This window comes from Balaenoptera acutorostrata, chromosome 14, assembly GCF_949987535.1.
Source record: "Balaenoptera acutorostrata chromosome 14, mBalAcu1.1, whole genome shotgun sequence".
In the NCBI taxonomy this organism is placed as follows: domain Eukaryota; kingdom Metazoa; phylum Chordata; class Mammalia; order Artiodactyla; family Balaenopteridae; genus Balaenoptera; species Balaenoptera acutorostrata.
In genome coordinates, this window is record NC_080077.1 from 75650049 (window position 1) to 75674793 (window position 24745).

The following is a 24745-nucleotide window of genomic DNA, read 5'->3' on the forward strand; positions in this document are numbered from 1 at the left end:
TTTATTTCTGGGCTCTCTATTCTGTTCCACTAATCTATGTTTCTGTTTTTGTGCCAGTACCATACGTGTTTTGATGACTGTAGCCTTGTCTGAAGTCAGGGAGCATGATTCCTCCAGCTCTGTTCTTCTTCCTCAAGATTGTTTTGGCTATTGGGGGTCTTTTGTGTTTCCATACAAATTTTAAAATTATTTGTTCTAGTTCTATGAAAAACACCTGAAACACCTGAGCTTTGAGTTAACAGAAATGAGGGTTTTCCAAGTAGACCTAGGCATGGCATTGGAGGACTTGCAGTCCTTGAAGTTGGAACAAATATGTACAAAGACACATGGCTAATTCAGGAGCTAGAAGCAATTATAAGTTGTAAAATGTGGGGAGATGTGTTTGTAGAAGCAGGTTCCGGATCTTAAGAGCCCTTATCTTTCATGCTAAGAAACTCAGAGCTAGACCTGGGTCAGTGGATCAGCACCTGAGTGAATCACCTATGGGCCCTTGCCTGGATCTACTGCATTGGAATCTGTGTGCGTGGAACCAGGGCATCTGTGTTTTTGAAAAGTTTCACAGGTGACACTGTTAAGAATTACTGATGTAGGTGATGAAAAGATAGTGAAAATTTTTGATCAGGGGAGTCATAAGATCAGATCTGCCTTTTAGAAAGATCCAGCTGCATGCCTAGCATATTTGACACACAGAGTGCATCATTCTTAAACACATTCCTCCTGTATGTGACAAAGCTATTTTCAGTAATAGTAATTAATGACATTTTTTATTCTTTATTTTTAAGAAGTCAAGAATCTAAAAAGAGTAAATTTCAATTAAGTATTCAAATTTAGTAAAGAATGTACGAATTAAAATTTACACTCACTAAACAGCAACTATTTTTGCACCCCTTTCACTGTTTGAAATATTAAACACAAAAATATCAGTTGGTCACACAGAATGACAAAATTCAAGTAACACAAGTTTTGTTTATTCATCTTTATAATCACTGTACTATCTATCATTGTTGAGAATCTACTATAGGTAATTCTTGCTTTGCACAGTTTCCTGGACACAAATTTCAGTTACCACAGCTTAGTTAAATAACACCAGTCCCTCAGCAACAGAGTTCAAACTTCAGTTACAAATTTAGTTTATTAACTGTGCGGAATTGCATGAAGTACAGACTTACAGTGCGGGCTCTTCAGCTCACAAATCACAGCATAAATAATAGATGTGGATCATGGTCAGTGACCGATCAGTGACTTCTTTAAAAGTCTTTGGTCACTGATTACTGTGAATGTAAGTCAGTTCATGCACAGACAGTGAAGTGTGTAGTCATGCTGCATCCTTGTTGCCCAGTGATAATCCACATGACATTTACAAAAATGGATAATCAAAAGGAGAAATCGGCGGACAAAGATGAAAAGTGCTAGAAAGAAACGAAAGTGATAATGCTGGAAGTGAAATCCAAATCTAACCTGAGTGGAGTTTATAGAAGAAATAGCCGACCATGCGAACATTGACACTGCATCATTTGAGACTCTAGATACACAGCCAGAGGAATTCAGTGAAGGTGAATTTACTGACATTAATGAGGCAAGTGGTTGTGATGAAAAATATAAAGCTGTCCCCGAGGAAGTGGCACCAGCAAAATCTACACATTACAGGAACTCTTGGAGATATTTCATGACATTGAAAAAGCAAAGGAAAAAATGTTGGAAGCTTATCCAAACTTAAGAAGTATAACCATTTGTCAAGGTATAGACAGAAATGCTCATTCCAGATCATAAGTTCTAGGACAAGAAGGAGAATGCCGTTCAAACTATTTTTGATACTTTTATTTTTTTATTTAAAAAAAATTTTTAAATAAATTTATTTATTTATTTTTGGCTGCACTGGGTCTTCGTTGCTGCATGCGGGCTTTCTCTAGTTGCGGCGAGCAGGGGCTACTCTTCGTTCCGGTGCACGGGCTTCTCATTGTGGCGACTTCTCTTGTTACAGAGCACGGGCTATAGAGCGCAGGCTCAGTAGTTGTGGCGCACGGGCTTCGTTGCTCCGTGGCATGTGGAATCTTCCTGGACCAGGGCTCAAACCAGTGTCCCCTGCCTTGGCAGGCGGATTCTTAACCACTGCCCCACCAGGGAAGTCCCACGTTTTTAAACAAATAAATAAAACACCTTTATTTCATGGTGTTTCCACTGTTTTAAATTACAGCATACTAAATAAGTATCAATTTTACTATTTTTCATTTTGCTATTTGTTTATAGCCCACAGTAAGAGTTTTTAATGTTCCAACCAAAAAGTTTTAAAGAAGCATACTTTTCCTCATTGATTATGAAGACTGCTTTGCATGGTTTCTGCTTGCATGGTTGTTTTTGAGTCCCACGGTATCATGCAAAGTAAGGACTGCCTGTCTTTAAATGTGAGAACGTGTAGTACCATAGGGACTGGGATATAAACTGCTCCTGAAGTGAGCTTCAACAGTATTGAATCATTACAGATTTACTCAGGTGATAAACACATTTAGGGTGTTGACAGTATAATTGGGAATTCTCTGAATTAATTTCCATGTAAGAAATGTTTATTAAAAGATATGCAATAAAAATGTGCTAATTTGAAGCTCAAGTAGATAATACTGAAACTCACCAGTGATCACAGCAATTGTTTAGAACTTAGAGTGAGGAAAAAAAAATTTTTTTTTTTGGGTGGGAGGAGTAGTTTGTCACTGACATTATTTAGACGCACTGACTCCTAGAGATGTTAAAAAGACTCATTTTTAGTTTTATTATCGTTTTACTCTCAGTGGACTTGCTCACCTTAGTGCCTGCAACTGGGTGGACCATTCCTGCCACCCTGTTGTTGGCATATCACTGAAAATATCACTAGAGAAGCACTGTGGAGGAAGGGTGATCAGAAGACAGTGACACAAAACTGAAAAGCATTTTGCAGAGAAACTGATGGAGAGGACCTGAGCTAGGGCAGTTCCAGTGGAAATTAACTTATTTTAGGCTATTGGTCTTTGCAATGATAATCAAGTTTAATCCGCACCTGAGATGACCACTGCTTCTTAAAATTTCCACCACAACTTATTTCTATCAGATCCATTCTTTTGTGGTTGGCATTGCTGGTTACTTTTGAACTTGAACTTACCTGTGAACTTGGGAATTGCCCGTCCACTTGTCCCTGAACTTCCAGCTCTCCCTGTATCCGGGGATGTGTACATCTGACTTTCAATGCGACGTGGCCATACCCTCAGTTGGGTTTGACAGTCTAAACAATCTAGCCTATTATTCTTATAATCGTTAGTGAAATGGATTCTAGAACTTCCTAATATTTAACATCTTTTAAAATATACTACAGTTGACCCTTGAACAACGTGGGTTTGAACTTCATGGGTCTAGTTCTCAGGTTTTCTTCAGTGGTAAATACTACAGTACTACACGATTGATGGTTGGCTGAATCCAAGAATGTGGAACCGGTGATATGGAGCGCTGACTGTACGTTATGTATGGATTTTTGACTACATAGAGGGTTGGTGGCCCTAACCTGGTATTGTTCAAGGGTCAACTGTAGTTTTTAAAGACAGGAGTTCACCCCACTCCACCTCATTTTCCAGAAATGACTATGCCTGTTTTCCTTTTTTAGGTCATCATTCTCCAACAACCATTTATAAATTTGGTTCTTCCATCACATATATTTTAATTGTACATCTGAGTGTCCCAGAAAAAGTTCAATAACAACAACAATAATACAGAATCCCCAAGTTATAATAATGTAGTTAAGTCAGAAGTCCGAACTCAGATTACAGATGTACAAATCTTGTTTTCGTATACAATAGAACCTCCTTGGGAAGCTTTAGCTATACTTATTACTTGGTTGCCAAAAAAGATTTTTTTATAAAAGAATATTTCCTGAAGTTGCACAAATGAAGTTTTACCCTTTGTGAGTAACAAAAACCAAGGTGAGTGATATTTAGGGAATTAAATTATAAATTGAGATAGGTTTGGGATATACTGAACTTTGGCATTAAGAATTGTTTGAATGCAGAAACAGCTTAATGTCTTTCTGGGGTAAAATAAATCTGGGATTTTTTTTGAAAAATGCTAATGCAACATATAAAAATTTCCAGTATCATTAGATGGAAGCAACTGAAATAATGACTGTACTTCTGGGAAGGTCTACAGTGCTTTTGGAAGAATTGATCACGTTTTCCAATGTGAACCTTGCTCTGGGTGCTGTAACTGCTAGAAGCAGAATGCGAAGCTACTTTTATTGCAGAGAGATGGAGGACTAATATTAACAAACTCAAGAAAACCATTGTAAAGACCAAAGAAGACTTGCAAAAAATCACAATGAATGTAAAGTATCAATACAATAGGTAGTGTAAGGTGAGACTATGACAGTATGAGATAATCCCGCAAAACTTGCATAAAAAATGTGGCTCATTGCCTGTTGCTGTAATTAGTAACCACTTCATCCAAGTCAAGCTATTCCCAGATGGGTGGAATGTTCTAGGAAATTATAAGTGGCCACATACTTTCCAAAGGGGTCCTAGAGGTACCTCGAGTGCTCTCTGTGTCAATCTTCATTTTTGCTGGGGACACATCTACTGCCTAGTTTTTGTCATCTCACAGTATTTAGGGTGGAAGGGGTACTTAGAAACCCAAACATCCTTGCAGAGAGGCTTTGAGAAGGAAACTGCTTGGGATAGACTAAGTAAAATCAGATATGAGTAGGTGAAATGGATTAAAGGGAGAAGCTAGGGGATCATGTAGGGACATTTAGAAAGGTTATTTTGTTTGTGGTATATTCTTGAAACATTTGATACACTACTGAAACCTATTCCATTCCTTCACATGGAGGATTTTTGGAATAAGCAGGTTCACTGGCTACAAAGGTATGGATAACCAAGAACTAATTGACCAGATAAAACTAGTGCAATTTTCAGGCTGAGGGATTATGTGTCTATTACTGATCTTGTAGTCATCACCTTGGGAAGCATAAAAACATTACAAAAATAAAAATACTGATATGCCCTTCCCAGATATTAAAAACTGAATCTTTTACAAGGTGTGGTTCATCTTTGTTTAAAAAAAGTCATAAAATATTCCTTATTGATGTGCTATAAATCTGTCAAGTTGGCTAAGTACAAAAATAGATTTTACCTCTTTATCCTCCATAGTGAAATCTCTGTTTTATGGCTCCAAGTCAAGAAAATGATGTTCTGTATAACATTAATATGAAATATTTCCAAAATACGATGTTTACATAATGATTTACCTTTTACAAAACATTTACACAACCGTCATTTCAACTGGAGTCACCAAACAGGAGAAATGTAAGGTTTAAACACAATTTTTCTTGGAAATTCTGAAAGAAAATGATTCTTTTAAGTGTTTTGTTAATATTTTCTTCTCTTCAGCTATTCTACCCTCTAACCCCAGTGTGTGTTTATTCTGTTATAATTTTACCTTTAAGGTGACATGTTAATGATGTAGAAACTTATTTATAATACAGGGAATCCTCATCATGGCAAATATTTTCATTAAAGAAAACTCTTTCATTTTAATTTAACCCAGTTCACTTCAGCATCACTGATTGTGTGTTCACTATGTTGGAGGGCGCTATGCTGGCCGCTGCAGGGCATATCAGGAGTAGGACTACTTCTTGCACTCAAGGAGCAATAATTACCTATAAAGTAGAAGCAGGTCAAGAGTAGCTTATCACTCTGCTTTGGGGAGTGAGGGAGAGTGAAGGCTGGGACAGAAGACACTACGATGCTAAGTTGAACTTGATGATGCTAGAGAAATGAAAGCAGTGCCCTGTGGGAGTTCACAGGAAGAAGATAGAGCTGGTAAGATTGGGAAAGCCTTCATGGATATAGTGGATATGACATGAACTTGGAAGAATAACTAAAATTTAAAGAAGTAACGTTTAAACATAATCATGGGCAGAAACAAAAGTCTTTTAGTTGAGGATGTCTTAATAAGTTGAACTTTCTCTTCTTCCAAAGATATCTGTAAGTCACCATTTGGTCAGTGAATGACATAAAGGAGAGACTCAAAGTCTTATGATCTGGCTTATCTCATCCAATGTTTTCAGGAAACTCTGGTCCAGAGAAGTCAAGTGCCACTCCACAAACCCTGGGGACTCATTGAAGGAATCAGATTAGAGCCTGACTCCTTATTTCCAGGCCATTGCTAAACTCAGTTTACTTACAAAACAAAACAATGACACAAGTGTCTGTACCGCTTGGGTTTTTAAATTTTTCATTCCTTAGGATGTTAATATAAAGCAAAAAATGCAAGTGATTTTGTGTGTGTGTGTGTGATGAGTGGTAGGATCTGAGATTTTTTTCTATACTATGTATATTGCTTTGCTACAGCTGCCATAATAAAAATACCTCGGACTGGGTGGCTTAAATAACAGAAGGTGATTTTCTCACAGTTTTGCAGACTAGAAGTCCAAGATCAAGGTGTTAGCAGGGGTGGTTTCTCCCGGGTTCTCTCTCCTTGGCTTCCAGATGACTGTCTTCTCTCTCTGTCCTCATGTGGTTTTTCTCTGTGTATGCACATCCCTGGTGTCTCTTTCTTCTTGTAAAAACACCAGTCATATGGGATTGGTCATATCATATGACCTCATTTAACCATAATTCCCTCTTTAAAGGCCCTACGTCCAAATACGATCACATTCTAAGGTACTGGGTGTCGGAAATTCGACATATGAATTTGGGAGAGGCAGTTGAGCCCCTAACACTGTATCATAGTTTTGGCTGAATGGAAGGGAGTAATAATAGATGCCATTACTAGGAGGCAAGCATTTAGCATATGTTTTCCCATTTAATCCTCACAATATATAGTTAAGCACAATTAGCATATAATTATCATTATCATGATGAGGGAAATGATTCTGTGAGAGGGTAAATGATGTGGTTAGTACCACATATTTAGAAAATGGTAGAGTCAAGACAAATATAGTGTGTTGAGCTGTGGATCTATACCCCAGTTTTCTTCTGGTTTTTTTTTTAATTTTAAAATATTTTTATACAATTTTTAAAGGTTACTTTCCACTTACAGTTATTAACAAAATAGCTATACTCCCCGTGTTGTACAATATATCCTTGAGCCTATCTTACACCCAGTAGTTTGTACCTCCCTCTCTCCCACCCATATACTACCCCTCCCCCCCCACTGGTAACCTCTGGTTTGTTCTCCATATCTGTCTGCACCCCACTTTGGAACAGAGCTATGACAGCCTCTGATTGGGGATGAAGGAGTGAGATCTCCCTAATCTCTTTAAAATTACATTTCCCTTTTCTCTAAGGCAAAGTTTTTGGGACACATTTTTGGGGTATATCTCCTCTGATATTTGGTCTATAGGCTTTTTGGAAATATAAGGAGGGTAATTTCTTCCCTTAGAAATAAAGAACGCACAAAGTATGTAGTTATTAATGTATGGAGGAGATTTACCTTAACGTCTCATACTAGTCTATTCTTATTAAGAGGTCACTTTTAGGCTGTCACCTGCAAACTTGCTCATAGCTGTTTGAAGGGTTGTACAGCCTGGGATCACTGCCCTTTCCAGGCTGACCCCATTATTGCTCCTTTACTGGTGACACGTGGGGTCATTGTGCCTGTGTAGGAGCAGGTAGAAGGTACCTTCTGGTCTTTTAAGAGGTGAGTTTTCCTGAAGGTTGAATGTAAAAAGGTTTGCCAAAGAGATATCAGTGGAAAGTGGAATTTTTAAGTTGCACACAAAAATGGAAGAAAGCAAAATGGAGACTTCCAGTATAAGGTTTCAAATGTACAGACAAGTGTGCTGATAAAAACGGGCAATTCTCTCAGCATATTGCTCTCGTTTTATTTTTAATTACGGTGAGTTACAAGGTTAGTCTGCTCTTTGGTTGCACTTTAATTATTCTCCCAATGTTGTCTTTCTGTGTTATGATCCCTTTAACAGGCGGGAAGAAATAGACATTTAATTAACCAGATGTCACTCAATAAATCTTGTGTTATTCCTTGTATCAGAAAAGCAAATGCGAACCAGTGAAAAAGGGCCTGAATTTTAAACTTATTACTTTGGCATAGTTTAGGGTTTTGATGATGCTGACACTCTTGAAAGTAAAATCGAGAAAGTCTTTTAAAATGTGGGGTAGAAAAGGGTTTCTTATGGGTCAGGTGAGCAGTACCGTGAATCATGTTCTTCATTTTTCTATATGTTTAGCCATGATTTATTGGCTGTAGTATATTCTTAAAGCACTCTTTTCTTCAAATAAAGGAGGCTGATTACAGAGAAGGGCTCAACAAGGACAGGAAGTTGGAAGGTGGCTGGCACTTTAGATTTGATCAACAGCCATTCCCCTTCTTTGAAAATAGAACCCTGATTTTTGTTCACCTTCCTCCTAGGAGCACCTCCTTTAAGAATGGCTGGCCTCTTCCCAACCAAGGAGGTAACTCTTGATTGCCGTAAGTCAATTATAGTGGTCTCATTCACTTTCCCAGGTAATTGGCTTAAATGTGTGCACGTGACAAAGCTCTGGCCAATGAAGGAAGATCTACCAAGGGTTTCTGAGAAGGTTTTTTCCCCCCCCCTCAGTAATACGTATGTAGTGATATCACAATGTTATTGTATTTAATTTGCATATTCCTGATGACTTATGGTGGGGGGCTTTTTTTTTTTTTCTCAGAACTCATTCAAATCTTTACTGAATACCTACGTAGTCAATGAATCTGGCTTGAGTTTCTACCGTGAAGTTGCACACATCATCTTCCTCAGGAATGTTAATTCATCATATATATTTGGTGTTTCACATACGCTGAGTTTACTGATACACACATTTCACTAGAACAAGAACCCAGATTTAAAGACCATGGAATATATTCTAGAGATTTTTTACTAATGTCAACACCTGGGAGAAGATTATAAGCCTTAAAAAAAAAACATAGTTTGTCACCATCTAATAGTACATAAGGGAGCATTTTAAAATATGCTTATTTGCCATCTGTATATCTTTGGCAAAGTGTCTGTTAAGGTCTTTGGTCTATTTTTTAAAATCCTGTTGTTTTGATTTTTATTGTTGGGTTTTAAGAGGTCCTTGTATATTTTGGATAAGAGTCCTTTGTCAGATTTGCCTTTTGCAAATATTTTCTCCCAGTTTGTTTCTTGTCTTTTCATTCTCTTGAAGTCCAGCTTATAGATTCTTTCTTTCATGGATTGTGCTTTTGGTATTGTATCAAAAAATCGTTGCCATATTCAAGGTCATCTAGATTTTCTCCTATGTTATCTTCTAAGAGTTTTACAGTTCTGTATTTTACATTTGGATCTGTAATCCATTTTGTGTTAATTTTGTGGAAGGTGTAAAGTCTCTTTCTAGATTCATTTTTTTGCATGTGGACGTCCAGTTGTTCCAGCACCATTTGTTGAAAAGACTATCTTTGCTCCATTGTAGATAGATTTTGTACATATTTTATTAGATTTATAGTGAAATATTTCATTTTGGTGGTTGGTAATGTAAATGGCATTGTGTTTTTAATTTCAAATTCCACTTGTTCATTTTTGGTATATAGGAAAGCGATTGACCTTTATATATTAAGCTCATATCCTGCAACCTTGCTATAATTGCTTAGTAGTTCTGGAGTTTGTTGTTGATTCTTTCAGATTTTCTACATAGTTATGTCACCTGCAAACAAAACTGGTTTTACTTCTTTTTTCCTAGTGTGTATACCTTGTATTTCCTTTCCTTGTCTTATTGCATAGCTAGGACTTCCAGTATGATGTTGAAAGGAATTGTGAGAGGGGTCATCCTTACCTTGTACCTGATTTTAGTGAGAAAGCTGCAAGTTTCTTACCATTAAGCCTGATGTCGGTTGTAGGTTTTCTTATAGATATTCTTTACCAAGATGAAGAAGTTACCCTCTAGTCCTAGTTTACTGAGTGCTTTTATGATGAATGGGTGTTGGATTTTGTCAAATGCTTTTTCTGCATCTATTGATAAAATCATATGATTTTTTTTTCTTCTGTAGGTGGGTGGTGTGATAGATTACATTAATTGATCTTCAAGTGTTAAACCAGCCTTGCCTTAGTTGGGATAAATCCTACTTGGTCATGGTGTATAATTCTTTTCATACATTGTTGAATTCAATTTGCTTATGTTTTGTTGAGAATTTTTGCTTCTGTGTTCATGAGAGATATTGGCCTCTAATTTATTTTCTTGCAATGCCTTTGTCTGAGTAATGCTGGCCTCATAGAATGAGTTAGGAAGTATTCCCTCTGTTTCTATCTTCTGAAATAGATTGCAAAGTGTTGGTATAATTTTTTCCTTAAATGTTTAGCAGAATTCATTAGTGAACCCATCTGGACCTAGTGCTTCCTATTTTGAAAGCACTGTTATTAATTAATAATAAAAATTTCTTTAATAGATATAGGCCTCTTCAGATTGTCTACTTTAGAACCTATTTTTTGATGACATTGCTGAACTACTGAATTAGCCATCCCCAAAACTGACCTACCTTCACATTTCTAGTTATGTGAGATGATAGATGCCCCTAATTTTGTAAGTTTCTTTGGGTCAGGTTTTCTCTAATTTGCAGATGAAAGCACTCTAGTTAGTATGTTTCAAATTTTTTCCCCAGAATCATCTTTAACTGCTCATCAATTTGAACTCCTTCCCATCTTGTACTCCACCTAAAATGCTATTTTCTGGCTTCTCAGACCATACAGAGCCTGAAATCTCATATTCTATATGAAATCTCCCCAAAACTTCCTGCAAAGAGTCCCCTCTTCTGGACTTCTAGAATAGTACCTCTCAAACTTTAATGCTCTTAGGAGTCATGTGGGGATTTTGTAAACATGCAGATTCTGATTCAGCCGGTGTGGGGTGTGGGACCAAAGATTCCAAATTTCTGAAAAGCTCTCAGGGGTTACCAATGCTACTGATCCATATACAACATTTTGAGTAAAAAAGGCCCTCATTGATAACACTCATTTGGTACTAGATCACATGCAGTGTTATATATGATGTAACTTTCATGAATTTATGTCTCACCTTTCCAATTAGATTTCAAATTTTTTGAAGATGGGAGTTATGCCTTCTTTTTTGAATCCATGACCACACTCAACACAGTGCATTACACAAAGTATCTGTTAATCAAGTGAAGGGATAAATGAATGAAGGAAAAGGAGACAAAGTTAAATGTAACTGTTTTTTGATAAAGAGGAATTCATTATCTCAAATAACTGCAGAATTCACTGAGATGGATTGATTCTGCCTTTGGTAACCGCCAAATATTTTGGACCAACACTTCCATGGATAACTAAAAATTCTAGACAAAATATGAAAAATAACTACCTAAAGGCACTGGAAATTGAATAAAAGCAGGCAAATACTGGAGAGGAGGTGACACTGGGAGAAAGAAATATCATTTTGTGAGATCTTTTGCATTTTGCCTCAGGTTCCAGTTAGCCTTGTGGGAGGACCTATAAACAACAAAATGTACCTCTTATAATCTTACTTGTTAAAAGAAATAGAGGACACTATTTAGAGAAACCACAGCCACTGGAAAGTGAAGAAGAAATCTTAGGAAGAAAAGAGCCAGAGAGGGGGAACCCAAAATTCTGTGCATAAACTCTGCCCAAGTTTCTTGCTGGTCCAAGACCATGCATATGTGGGGCAGGTTCCAAGTAGTTCAGCTATGGCTAAAGGAACTGAAGTGAGATTTGAGCTGCTGCTCATCATAGAAGAGACAAGAGTTTTCAGTTTGAGTTCAACCAACTTAACTGACAACAAAATTAATACTCTTCAAAGGAACATAACAGTATCCAGAGTTTGTGTAGTATATCACTCACAGTGTTCAAGATAAAATCCAAAAGTACTTGACATATGAAGAAACAAGAAAATTTGATCTTTCTCCTGAAAGTCAATCACCAGAGACTGACTCTAAGATTACCCAGATGTTGGAATTAGTAGATAAGTATTTTAAAGAAGCCAATTAAAGCTTTGTTCAAGTGTATCAAGAATGTGCTCATTTAATGAATTAAAAGGTAGTAAATATTATCAGGAAAATAAATATTATAAAAAATATCAAATGGAAATCCTGAAACTGAAAAATGCATCATCTAAAGTGTCAAAAATCCAGTCAATAGACTTAAAAGCAAAAAGAAGAGTCAGTCTTGGAGATATTGCTGGTTCAGTTCCAGACCACCACAATAAAATGAATATTGCAATAAAGCAGATCACACAAACTTTTTGGTTTCTCAGTGCATATAAAAGTTATGTTGACACTATACTGTACTCTATTAAGTGTTCAATAGCATTATGTCTAAAAGAAAGTAAATATCTTAATTAAAAAACACTTCAGTGGTAAAAAAAAAAAAAATGCTAACTATTTTCTGAGCCTTAAGTGAGTTGTAATCTTTTTGCTGGTGGAGGGTCTTGCCCCAGTGTTGATGGCTGCTGACTGATCATCAGGGCAGTGGCTGCTGAAGGCTGGGGTGGCCGTGGCAGTTTCTTAAAATAAGACCACAGTGAAGTTTGTCACATTGATGGACTCTTCCTGTTATGAACAATTTCTCTATAGCATGCAGTGCTGTTTGATAGCATTTTACCCACAATAGAACTTCTTTCAAAATTGGAGTCAGTCTTCTCAAACCCTGCTGCTGCTTTATCAACTAAGTTTATGTCATATTCTGAATCTTTTGTTGTCATTTTAACAGTCTTCTCAGCATCTTCACCAGGAGTAGATTCCATCTCATGACGCCACTTTCTTTTCTCATCCATAAGAAACAATTCTTTATCCATTAAAGTTTTATCATGAGATGGCAGCAACTCAGTCATATCTTCAGGCTCTGCTTCTAATTCTGTTGAATAGTTCTCTTGCTATTTCTACCACAGCTGCAATTACTTCCTTCACTGAAGTCTTGAACCCCTCAAAGTCATTCATGAGGGCTGGAATTAACTTCTTCCAAACTCCTGTTAATACTGATATTTTGACCTCTTCCCATGTTCTTATGGCATCTAGAATGTTGACTTCTTTCCGGAAGGTATTCAATTTACTTTGACCAGGTACATCAGAGGAATCACTATCTATGGCAGCTATAACCTTAGGAAATACATTTCTTAAATAATACTTGAAAGTTGAAATGGCTCCTTGATCCGTGGACTACAGAATGGATGTTGTGTTAGCAGACATGAAAACAACATGAATCTCATGGTAGATCTCCATCAGAGCTCTTGGGTGACCAGGTACATTGGCAATAAGCAGTCATATTTTGAAAGGAATCTTTTTTCTGAGCAGTAGGTGTCAACAGTGGGTTTAAAATATTCAGTAAACCATGTTGTAAACATATGTGCTGTCATACAGGTTTTGTTCCATTTATGGAGCACAGATGCAGTAGATTTAGCATAATTCTTAAGGATGCTGGCATTTTTTGAATGGTTAATGAGCACTGCCTCCAACCTAAAGTCAGCAGCTGCATTAGCCCCTAACAAAAGAGTCAGACTATCCTTTGAAGCTTTGAAGCCAAGCATTGACTTCTCCTCTCTAGCTATGAAAATCTGAGATGGCATTTTCTTCCAATATAAGGCTGTTTTGTCTACATTGAAAAATCTGTTTAGTGTAGCCATCTTTGTCAACTATTTTAGCTAGATCTTCTTTGTAACTTGCTGAAGCTTCTACATCAGTACTTGCTGTTTCACCTGGCACTTTTATGTTATGAAGACTTTATGTTAAGGCTTTCCTCAAACCTCCTGAACCAACCTCTGCTAGCTTTAAACTTCTCTTCTGCAGCTTCCTCACCTCTCTCAGCCTTCATAGAATTGAAGAGAGTTAGGACCTTGCTCTGGATTAGGCTTTGGCTTCAGGGAATGTTGTGGCTGGTTTGATCTTCTATTCAGACCATGAAAACTTCCCCCATATCAGCAATAAGGCTGTTTTGCTTTCTTAACATTCATGTGTTCCCTGGAGTAGCTCTTTTGATTTCCTTCAAGAACTTCTCCTTTGCATTCACAACTTGGCTAACTCTTTGGTGCAGGAGGACTAGCTTTCAGCCTACCTCAGCTTTCAACATGCCTTCCTCATTCAGCTTAATCGTTTCTAGCTTTTGATTTAAAGTGAGAGACATAGGACCTTCCCTTCACTTGAACACTTAGAGGTCATTATAGAATTATTAATTGGCCTAATTTCAATATTGCGTCTCAGGAATAGGGGGACCTGAGGAGAGGGAGACAGACGGGGGAACAGCCAGTCGGTGGAGAAGTCAGAAAACACACAACACTTGTCGATTAAGTTCACCGTCTTATATGGGGGTAGTTTGTGATGCCCCAAAACAGTTACAATAAGAACATCAAAGATCACTGATCACAGATCACCGTAACAAATATACTAATGATGCAAAAGTTTGAAATATTGCAAGAATTATCAAAATTGGCACAAAGACACAAAGTGAGCAAACGCTGTTGGAAAAATGGCACTGATAGACTTGCTCCATGCAGAGTTGCTACCAAGCTTCAATTTGTTAAAAAAAAAAAAAAAAAAAAAGCGGTACCTGCAAAGCGCAATAAAATGAAGTGCAATAAGTCGAACCTCAGAAATGACAGCTGTGGCTAGTCTAAAGACTTTCTGGGGACCAATTACCACTTCAAGGACCTCAGGAATTCACTGTTTTTCTGAGATAAAGACTTTGAAACTCAGGAAAATTTGGGGAGTTTACCAAGTTCTTAATTCTGTCAAACAGCAGTTGAAAATCTTTAGTGAACTCAGAAGAGACATGCCAACCAGCAATGTTCCAGGTATCTATTTGATGGCAGCCCTATTAGGGAAGCCCCAGAAGGTACTGAATGATACCAACCCAATTAGACTGATTGGGATCTGATCAACTCTGAGAATGCAATTAAGCAGCGCCACTGCTATGTTAATATTATGGCAGTTCCAGAATAACAGAAACATCTGATATTGCTGAAAGAAAAGGGAAAACTTAACAGGCATTGAAAAGTAGACACATCATCATTTGGCAACCACCACAGTAATAATACTTGCAGGCAAGAATCAAGAAAGCAACCTAAAACGAGTAGGTGAAAACTTGACGAGAAAGAGGGTATTTATGTTGCCTCAGAGTAGCTCCCCAGAATATATTTATTAATTACAAGGAGAAAAACATAGATTTACACTGGCAGGAGCCCCCTCAACTAGGTGATCAAAGTAAACATCACTAATAATGAGAGAGGTGTCACGTGCCTCTCGTCATCAGGTACTGAGAAGGACATAACATTTCCCCAAAAACTGCATAACCTAAACCTACTCATGAGGACACATCAGGCAGACCAAATTCAGGACCTGTAAACTTCTTGAATGCCAGGGTCATGGAGGACAGAGAAAGGTTGAGGAACTGTAAGAAGGTAAAGATATATGACAACTAAGTGTAGTGTGTGGCCCTGGATGGGAAAAAATGACTTTTTTCTTTTGCTATCAAGGACATTAGTAGAATAATTAGTGAAATTTGACTAAATTCTGCGGATTAGATAAGAGATTTGTGTGAATAATTTCTTTTTTTTAGAAATATATATATTTTTAATATTTATTTACTTGGTTGCACCAGGTCTTAGTTGCAGCAGGCAGACTCCTTAGTTGTGGCTCGCTGCTCCTTAGTTGCAGCTCACTGCCTCCTTAGTTGCGGCACATGGGCTCCTTAGTTGTGGCATGCGAACTCTTAGTTGCGGCATGTGTGTGGGATCCAGTTCCCTGATCAGGGATCAAACCCGGGCCCCCTGCACTGGGAGCATGGAATCAACCACTGCACCACCAGGGAAGTCCTGTGAATAAGTTCTTAATTTTGATAATTGAACTGTGCTTAAATAAAAGAATGCCTTTGCCCTTTAAAAAAAAATTTTTTTTTAGAATAATTTAGGTTCACAGAAAAATTGAGCAGAAATCACAGAGTTCCCATATACTTCCTGTCCCTACACACGTACAACCTTCTCCACTATAGACAGCCCACACCACCGTGGTACACTTGTTACAATCAATGAATCTACATTTAAACATTATTTCCACCCAAAGTTTATAGTGTACATTAGGGTCCATTCTTAGTGTTGTGATACTTTTACTTTACCCATAGTTTTTCCTTTTCCAGAATAGTCATATAGTTGGAATCATTCAGTGTATAGTCTCTTCAGATGGGCTTCTTTCGCTTAGTAATATGCATTTAAGGTTGCTCTGTGTCTTTTCATGGCTCAATAGCTCATTTCTTCTTAGCGCTGAATAATGTTCCATTGTCTGGATGTACCACAGTTCATTTATCCACTCACCTACTAAAGAACATCTTGGTTGCATCCAAGTTTTGGCAATTATGAATAAAGCTGCTATCAACATCCATGTGCAGGTTTTTGTGTAGACATAGGTTTTCAGCTCCTTTGAGTACATACTTAGCAGTACAGTTGCTGGATTGTATGGTAAGAGTGTGTTTAGCTTTGCAAGAAACTGTCTTCCAAAGTGACTGTACCATTTTGCATTCCCATTAGCAATAAGAGAAGTTTCTGTTGCCCCACATCCTCATCAGCACTTGGTATTGTCAGTGTTTTGGATTTTGGACATTCTAATAGGTGGCTAGCCCTTGTTTTAAAGAAACGTACACTACAGTATTTGTGGGTAAAGAGGCATTGCAATATAATCTTACATAGTTCAGAAAAAAATTGTGCTTATGTACATGTGTCCATCTATATAGCACATAGTAGACACTCACAAAGTAGTAAATACCAGTACTGATCCATCTACTTTATCCTAGCTTCACCTTTCTCCCCCACCTCCTTTACCTAATCTTCAGCTTCCTTCTTTCTGTTTTATATCCAAAATAACAGGAAGAAGGGCTTACTATGGTGGTGGGGTTGGTGGGAGGAGGTGAGAGAAACACATTTCAATTCCTTCTGCCTCTGACCGTAAATTCTGGAGCAATCGTTTTCACACTTTGGCTGCACATGGGCTCACTCAAGCAGTTTTAAAAAAATACTGATGCCTATGTCCGTCCCTGGAGATTGTGGTTTAATTAGATTGGGGTCTGGTCTGGAGACGTAAAACCTCCCCAGGTTATTCCAATGTGCAGAAAAGTTTGAGAGCCACTACTCTCGAGTGACCTTATGATTTACAAATGCAAAGAAAAAATTTTGACAAGGAAATTGAGTCCTGGATTTATTAAACATTTAAATCCTCTAAATCCTGTAGAAGTAGGTATCTCTTGTGTTTTTTAGCAAAGCAAACTTTGTGCATTCAGAGGAGCACAAAGTGATTTTTTTTTAAACATCTTTATTGGAGTATAATTGCTTTACAATGTTGTACTAGTTTCTGCTGTATAACACAGTGAATCAGCTATGTGTGTACTTATATCCCCATATCCCCTCCCTCTTGCTTCTCCCTCCCACCCTCCCTATCCCACCCCTCTAGGTGATCACAAAGCACCGAGCTGATCTCCCTATGCTATGTGGCTGCTTCCCACGAGCTATCTATTTTACATTTGGTGGTATATATATGTCCATGCTACTCTCTCACTTCATCCCAGCTTACCCTTCCCCCTCTCCGTGTCCTGAAGTCCATTTTCTATGTCTGCGTCTTTATTCCTGTCCTGCCACTAGGTTCTTCATAACCATTTTTCATTTTTTTTTAGATTCCATATATATGTGTTAGCATATGGTATTTATTTTTCTCTTTCTGACTGACTTCACTCTGTATGACAGACTCTAGGTCCATCCACCTCACTACAAATAACTCAATTTCGTTTCTTTTTATGGCTGAGTAATATTCCATTGTATATATGTGCCACATCTTCTTTATCCATTCATCTGTTGATGGACACTTAGGTTGCTTCCATGTCCCGGCTACTGTAAATAGTGCTGCAATGCACATTGTGATACATGACTTTTTTTTTTTAATACATTTATTTTTTTTAATTATTATTTGTGGCTGCGTTGGGTCTTCATTGCTGCATGCAGGCTTTCTCTAGTTGCGGCGAGTAGGGGCTACTCTTCATTGTGGTGCATGGGCTTCTCACTGCGGTGGCTGCTGTAGTTGTGGCTCATGGGCTCTAGAGCACAGGCTCAGTAGTTGTGATGCATGGGCTTAGTTGCTCCGCGGCATGTGGGATCTTCCCAGACCAGGGCTCGAAACTGTGTCCCCTGCATTGGCAGGCAGATTCTTAACCACTGTGCCACCAAGGAAGCCCACATGACTCTTCTTGAATTATGGTTTTCTCAGGGTATATGCCCAGTAGTGGGATTGCTGGGTGATCTGGTAGTTTTATTTTTAGCTTTTTAAGGAGCCTCCTTACTGCTCTCCATAGTGACTGTATCAATTTACATTCCCACCAACAGTGCAAGAGGGTTCCCTTTTCTCCACACCCTCTGCAGCATTTGTTGTTTGTAGCTTTTTTGATGATGGCCATTCTGACCGGTGTGAGATGATATCTCATTGCAGTTTGGATTTGCATTTCTCTAATGATTAGTGATGTTGAGCATCCTTTCATGTGTTTGTTGGTAATCTGTATATCTTCTTTGGAGAAATGTCTCTTCAGGTCTTCTGCCCATTTTTGGATTGGGTTGTTTGTTTTCCTGATATTGAACTGCATGAGCTGCCTGTATATTTTTGAGAGTAATCCTTTGTCAGTTGCTTCGCTGGCAAATATTTTCTCCCATTCTGAGGGTTGTCTTTTCGTCTTGTTTATGGTTTCCTTTGCTGTGCAAAAGCTTTTAAGTTTCATTAGGTCCCATTTGTTTATTTTTGTCTTTATTTCCATTTCTCTAGGAGGTGGGTCAAAAAGGATCTTGCTGTGATTTATGTCATAGAGTGTTCTGCCTATGTTTTCCTCTAAGAGTTTGATAGTGCTTGGCCTTACATTTAGGTCTTTAATCCATTTTGAGTTTATTTTTGTGTATGGTGTTAGGCAGTGTTCTAATTTCATTCTTTTTCATGTAGCTGTCCAGTTTTCCCAGCATCACTTATTGAAGGGGCTGTCTTTTCTCCAGTGTATACTCTTGCCTCCTTTATCAAAGATAAGGTGACCATATGTGCGTGGGTTTATCTCTGGGCTTTCATATCCTGTTCCATTGATCTATATTTCTGTTTCTGTGCCAGTACCATACTGTCTTGATTACTCTAGTTTTGTAGTATATTCTGAAGTCTGGGAGCCTGATTCCTCGAGCTCCGTTTTTCTTTCTCACGATTGCTTTGGCTATTTGGGGTCTTTTGTGTTTCCATACAAATTGTGAAATTTTTGTTCTCGTTCTGTGAAAAATGCCATTGGTAGTTTGATAGGGATTACATTGAATCTGTAGATTGCTTTGGGTAGTATAGTCATTTTCACAATGTTGATTCTTCCAATCCAAGAACATGCTATATATCTCCATCTGTTTGTATCATCTTTAATTTCTTTCATCAGTGTCTTATAGTTTTCTGCATACAGGTCTTTCGTCTCCTTAGGTAGGTTTATTCCTAGGTATTTTATTCTTTTTGTTGCAATGGTAGATGAGAGTGTTTTCTTAATTTCACTTTCAGATTTTTCATCATTAGTGTATAGGAATGCAAGAGATTTCTGTGCATTAATTTTGTATCCTGCTACTCTACCAAATTCATTGATTAGCTCTAGTAGTTTTCGGGTAGCATCTTTAGGATTCTCTATGTATAGTATCATGTCACCTGCAAAGAGTGACAGCTTTACTTCTTTTCTGATTTGGATTCCTTTTATCCCTTTTTCTTCTCTGATTGCTGTGGCTAAAACTTCCAAAACTATGTTGAATAATAGTGGTGAGAGTGGGCATCCTTGTCTCGTTCCTGATCTTAGAGGAAATGGTTTCAGTTTTTACCATTGAGAACGATGTTGGCTGTGGGTTTGTCATATATGGCCTTTATTATGTTGACGTAAGTTCCCTCCATGCTACTTTCTGGAGAGTTTTTATCATAAATGGTGTTGAATTTTGTCAAAAGGTTTTTCTGCATCTATTGAGATGATCATATGGTTTTTTTCCTTCAATTTGTTAATATGGTGTATCACATTGATTGATCTGTGTATATTGAAGAATCCTTGCATTCCTGGGATAAACCCCACTTGATCGTGGTGTATGATCCTTTTAATGTGCTGTTGGATTCTGTTTGCTAGTATTTTGTTGAGGATTTTTGCATCTATATTCATCAGTGATATTGGCCTGTAGTTTTCTTTTTTGGGACATCTTTGTCTGGTTTCGGTATCAGGGTGATGTTGGCCTCATAGAATGAGTTTGGGAGTGTTCCTCCCTCTGCTATATTTTGGAAGAGTTTGAGAAGGATAGGTGTTAGCTCTTCTGTAAACGTTTGATAGAATTCGCCTGTGAAGCCATCTGGTCCTGGGCTTTTGTTTGTTGGAAGATTTTTAATCACAGTCTCAATTTCAGTGCTTGTGATTGGTCTGTTTATATTTTTTATTTCTTCCTAGTTCAGTCTCAGAAGGTTGTGCTTTTCTAAGAATTTGTCCATTTCTTCCAAGTTGTCCATTTTATTGGCATAGAGTTGCTTGTAGTAATCTCTCATGATCCTTTGTATTTCTGCAGTGTCAGCTGTTACTTCTCCATTTTCGTTTCTAATTCTCTTGATTTGAGTCTTCTCCCTTTTTTTCTTGATGAGTCTGGGTAATGGTTTGTCAATTTTGTTTATCTTCTCAAAGAACCAGCTTTTAGTTTTATTGATCTTTGCTATTGTTTCCTTCATTTCTTTTTCATTTATTTCTGAACTGATCTTTATGATTTCTTTCCTTCTGCTAACTTTGGGGTTTTTTTGTTCTTTCTCTGATTGCTTTAGGTGTAAGGTTAGGTTTATTTGAGATGTTTCTTGTTTCTTGAGGTAGGATTGTATTGTTATAAACTTCCCTCTTAGAACTGCTTTTGCTGCATCCCATAGGTTTTGGGTCGTCGTGTTTTCATCGTCATTTGTTTCTGGGTAATTTTTGATTTCTTGTGATTTCTTCAGTGATCTCTTGGTTGTTTAGTAGCATATTTTTTAGGCTCCATGTGTTTGTATTTTTTACAGTGTTTTTCCTGTAATTGATAACTAGTCTCATAGCATTGTGATCGGAAAAGATATTTGATATGATTTCAATATTCTTAAATTTACCAAGGCTTGATTTGTGACCGAAGATATGGTCTATCCTGGAGGATGTTCCATGAGCACTTGAGAAGAAAGTGTATTCTGTTGTTTTTGGATGGAATGTCCTATAAATATCAATTAAATCCATCTTGTTTAATGTGTCATTTAAAGCTTGTGTTTCCTTATTTATTTTCATTTTGGATGATCTGTCCATTGGTGAAAGTGGGGTGTTAAAGTCCCCAAGTATTGTGTTACTGTCAATTTCCTCTTTTGTGGCTGTTAGCATTTGTCTTATGTATTGAGGTGCTCTTATGTTGGGTGCATAAGTATTTGCAATTGTTATATCTTCTTCTTGGATTGATCCCTTGATCATTATGTAGTGTCCTTCTTTGTCTCTTGTAATAGTCTTTATTTTAAAGTCTATTTTGTCTGATATGAGAATTGCTACTCCAGCTTTCTTTTGATTTCCATTTGCATGGAATATTTTTTCCCTCCCCTCACTTTCAGTCTGTATGTGTCCCTAGGTCTGAAGTGGGTCTCTTGTAGACAGCATATATACGGGTCTTGTTTTTGTATCCATTCAGCCAGTCTATGTCTTTTGGCTGGAGCATTTAATCCATTTACATTTAAGGTAGTTATCGATAAGTATGTTCCTATTACCATTTTAATTGTTTTGGGTTTGTTAATGTAGGTCTTTTCCTTCTCTTGTGTTTCCTGCCTAGAGAAGTTCCTTTAGCATTTGTTGTAAAGCTGGTTTGGTGGTGCTGAATTCTCTTAACTTTTGCTTGTCTGTAAAAGTTTTAATGCTCCATTGAATCTGAATGAAATGCTTGCTCGGTAGAGTAATCTTGGTTGTAGGTTTTTCTCTTTCATCACTTTAAATATGTCCTGCCACTCCCTTCTGTCTTGCAGAGTTTCTGCTGAAAGATCAGCTGTTAACCTTATGGGGATTCCCTTGTATGTTATTTGTTGTTTTTCCCTTGCTGTTTTTAATATTTTTTCTTTCTATTTAATTTTTGATAGTATGATTAGTATGTGTCTTGGCATGTTTCTCCTTGGGTTTATCCTGTGTGGGACTCTGTGCTTCCTGGACTTGATTGACTGTTTCCTTTCCCATGTTAGGGAAAGTTTTCAACTATAATCTCTTCAAATATTTTCTCACACGCTTTCTTTTTCTCTTCTTCTGGGACTCCTATAATTGAATGTTGGTGCATTTAATGTTGTCCCAGAGATCTCTGAGACTGTCCTTAATTCTTTTCATTCTTTTTTCTTTATTCTGCTCCCTGGCAATTATTTCCACTGTTTTATCTTCCAGCTCACTTATCCATTCTTCTGTCTCAGTTATTCTGTTATTGTTTCCTTCTAGAGTATTTTTAATTTCAATAATTGTGTTGTTCATCACTGTTTGTTTGCTCTTTAGTTCTTCTAGATCCTTGTTAAATGTTTCTTGTATTTTCTCCGTTCTGTTTCCGAGATTTTGGATCATCTTTACTTTCATTACTCTGTATTCTTTTTCAGGTATGTTGCCTATTTCATCTTCATTTATTTGGTCTTGTAGGTTTTTACCTTGCCTCTTTGTCTGTAACATATTTTTTGTCATTTCATTTTTTTTTTTTTTTTGATGGATGGTGCTGTATTACTGTCTTACTGGTTGTTTGGCCTGAGATGTCCAGCGCTGGAGTTTGCAGGCAGTTGGCTAGAGCTGGGTCTTGGTGCCAAGATGAGGACCTCCAGGAGGCCTCACTCCGATTGATATTCCCTGGGGTCTGAGGTTCTCGGTTTGTCCAGCTGTTTGGAGTCGGAGCTCCCACCACAGGAGCTCGGACCGGACCTCCGGTCTGGGAATCAAGATCCCGCAAGCAGTCTCTGGGGGTTCCTCCCGTTCCCTTAGGTGTCCGTGTCCCCAACCCGTGCCTGGTAGGTGCCCTAGTTGTGCGGAGACGTGAATTCTGCGTCCTCCTAGTATGCCATCTTGACTCCCCCAAAGTGATTGTTAAACCTGGCATGATAATCAGAATTACTGGAGAAAACTAAGACCCCACTCCATGACTTCTGAATCATACCCTCTAGAAGACCCTGAGCAAAAGTTTGTTTTTTAAAAAACAAACAAAACAAAATCCCCAAGAAATTGTGAAGATCAGTGAGGGTTTGTAACAGATGGGAACTGGGTGCACTTTTCTAAATTTTAGTGATCCTCTAGCCATGTCATTGACTTCCAGAGTACAGTGTCTACTCAGATTAATTTGTACTTACTGAGTATCAACTATGTAGTAGGTACTATGGAGTAGGGTTTCTTAATCCAGGCTCCAAGGGTTTCCCTTTGAAATCTAACTTGAAAGCTTATAGGAAGCACCTGAAGAACTATTAAAATGCAGATTCTTAGCTTGACTAGCAGAGGTCCAGATTTTGTAGCTCTGGGAGGGGCCTAGGAATTGTTATTTTAATTATGTTTTAGACTGATTTTGAAGCAGGTGTTTCAAGGATCAACTTTGAAACTCTTCCTTGGGGGAAACATAGATTCACTTCAGGTGGTCTTCAAGTTTGCAGTTGTATGCAAGATTGTGTATGTGTGTGTCTATGTACATTTTGGGGGGATAGAGAGGCCTTACCGGTACATCAGGTTCTCAGAAGGGCCAATGACCCATTATATAGGATAGAAAATTTGAGTAAGGTGCAGTCAGGAGTTTACAGTCTAATAGGGAAATAAAACAAAAGATGACACTTTTATAAGCTGTTATCTAAACATAGTAATAGTAAGTACTGGGGGTACAAAGTACATACGAGGGACCTAAAAGGAGAATAAAATTAATACAGTACTGAATTCGTGACAGGCACCATAGGGTGCTTTACATATGTTGCAGTATATCATTCTCACATAACCCAGTGTGCCAGGATTTATTATCCTCAATTCACAGATAAGTTTAAGTAATTTGCTTAAGGCCGGTTATTGAAGTCTGTTTTGCTCTATCACAGTTTTTCTTAAAATGTGACCACAGGCTCCTGGGTTTCCCCAAGATTCTTTTAGGGGATTTGTGTGGTTAAAACCATTTGAAAATAATACTAAATTGTTATTTGTCTCTTTCACTGTATTTGTATTTTGAGCCAGTGATGGAACAAAAGCAATGGTGGATAAAACCATTGGCACCTTAGTAGAAATCAAGGCAGCGGCTCCCAACCATGTCGCAAGTCACACTGTTCCTTAACTGCCAGACACTCACGGGAAAACAGAATGCCATTTTCAATTAAGAACATCCTTGACTAAGCAGTAAAAATGATTAATTTTATGAAGTCTTGATCCTTGAATACATGTGTTTTTAACATCCTATGTGATGAAATGGGAGTCTCTGTGGAATACTGAAGTATAACGGTCATCTCGAGGAAAAGCAGTTGTTTTTGTTGTGAGCTAAGTTAGTTGCTTTTCCTGTGGCACAGCGGTTTTAGTAGAAGAAATGATTGGCAGCTAAACTGATTATTTAGACATGGGTATTCGGCAGCCATTTTCTCAAAATGAATTAAGCGAGCTGATGGTTTCGAAGAAAACAACTGACAGTATTTGTTGCCAAGGATAAAACTTCAGCTTTCAAGTGAAAATTAGAATTTTGGAAAACTTTATTTTCTACCATGAACCTGACAACTTCTCAATAGTTGAAGGCTTTTCTGATGAAATTGGAAG